Below are 2,156 nucleotides of genomic sequence, written 5' to 3'. Positions count from 1 at the left end.
ACGAGCTCCGGCGCTGGTCATCCTCGGGAAACGCGCCGGTGAACAGTACCCCGGATCCAGATCTGAATCTCGGGTTGACTTTTTACCTCTAACCCTAGATTTTTGTGCCTACTTTGACTGCTCGTATCTCCGCAACCGTAGCTCCGTTTTGGGCATATGATATATCAAAATCTTCGCCTCGACATGTACATTATTTCATTCCATTGCATCATTTGCATTTGAGGTCATCTTGATACCCAAAATGCTGTTAGAAGGAGGCTTCGTGAGTTAGATTGCAGATCCGTTAGTTCATCATGCACTTTTGTCATTTTTGCCATGTTTAATTCGTGCATGATATGCTTGTGCCCCTTTGGGATGAATTGTTAAGCATTTTGTCTTCTTTCCAGAGGTGCCACCCATGCATTTTTAGGATGTGTGTGTTGTCTTGTGCAAGCTTGCGAAGAGAGGTACCTGAGATTGCAGATTTCAGGGACTTAGTGATTTCACTAAGTCTGGGATATTTTAGTTCATGATGCTATATGTCCAGCTTGTTTCCTAGTGATCCGTGCCTCTTTTGAGGATGATCAGTAAGGGAGTTTTGATATTTATGTTATGCTCTATCCATCCATGTCTTTGTTTACATATGTGGAGTGCTCTAGGTTGACTCAATCGAGCTCAACTTTTGCTTCGTTGTTAATCTGGGCAGATCGTCAACTCGTTTGCGATTTTGCCGATGCTACCGTTAGTGTTCCATGCATGCTATGCCTTTGTTCTTGCCATGTGTAGCTATCACATTGTGTCTTCTTGCTGTTTATATGCTTTCCTTGCCATGACTTGCACCGTAGTGAGTGCATCGAGCTCGTTTACATGCCTTCGTGAGTTATATTTCAGTATGTCGCAGTTTTCACTAAGTCTGAAAACTGATTGTGTTCGAGCTATGTTCGTGAGCTCGGTAGAGTATTTTGTGAACCCTTTTGGCCCCAGGTCACTTTGGGTGTTTTGTTAAGCTTGTTGAGTAGCTCCATGCCATGTTCTTACTTGTCATGTTCAGGTTTTCTATCATGTTGTTTTCCTGCTCCGAAGAGAGCATCGTGATCTGAAATTTCAGACTAGTGTTAATTTCACTAAGTCTGGAATCTGTTTTGCATTTGCGTTTTAGCCATGCTTGTTTGAACCTCTTAAGGGATGAATTTGCCTATGGCTCAGTGCTAGTGTTTTGTCAACCATCTTGTGTACATCACTGCTATGTATTTTGTTTTCATGTTTGGTGGCTGTAGCATGTTCATTTCGTTGCATTTAGATGCCTACTTGCTGTAAATCGCATACCGATGTCATATCTTAAAACGCTTGTCATTTCCAAACCGTAGCTCCGATTCCAATGATATTTATATCGTTTTCAATCGATTTCATCCCCTCTATCCAGTGGCACACTTGGTTTTCCAAGTTGATGCCAGGTTCATGCATTTCCTGTCATATCTTGCATTTTGCATCCCGCATCGCATCCCGCATAGCATATCGTCATTTCATCATATTACTTGGACTTGCCCGTGGTTGATTGTATCCTTGTTGCTTGTTTGTCTTGTTGGGTAGAGCCGGGAGACGAGTTCGCTACCGAGTAGCCCGTTGAGTTTGCTTGTGAGGATCCAGTCAACTCTGACAACTGTGCAGGCAAGATGATCATACCCTCGAAATCACTACTATCTTTGTTATGCTAGTTTGCTCGCTCTTTTGCTTTGCCACTGCTACGATGCCTACCATTTGCTTGTCAGCCTCCCAATTGCCATGTTGAACCTCTAACCCCCCATTGTCCTAGCAAACCGTTGATTGGCTATGTTACCGCTTTGCTCAGCCCTTCTTATAGCGTTGTTAGCTGCAGGTGAAGATTGGAGCCGTTTCTTGTTGGAACATTTATTTACTTGTTGGGATATCATTATATTGCTATGTTATCTTAATGCATCTATATACTTGGTAAAGGGTGGAAGGCTCGGCCTCTCGCCTAGTGTTTTGTTCCACTCTTGCCGCCCTAGTTTCCGTCATATCGGTGTTATGTTCCCGGATTATGCGTCCCTTACGCGGTTGGGCTATAATGGGAACCCCTTGATAGTTCGCCTTGATTAAAGCTTTTCCAGCAATGCCCAACATTGGTTTTACCATTTGCCACCTAGCCTCTTTTTCCC

Source organism: Triticum dicoccoides, chromosome 5A (assembly GCF_002162155.2).
Source record: "Triticum dicoccoides isolate Atlit2015 ecotype Zavitan chromosome 5A, WEW_v2.0, whole genome shotgun sequence".
In the NCBI taxonomy this organism is placed as follows: Eukaryota; Viridiplantae; Streptophyta; class Magnoliopsida; order Poales; family Poaceae; genus Triticum; species Triticum dicoccoides.
This window is presented reverse-complemented; position numbering follows the sequence as displayed.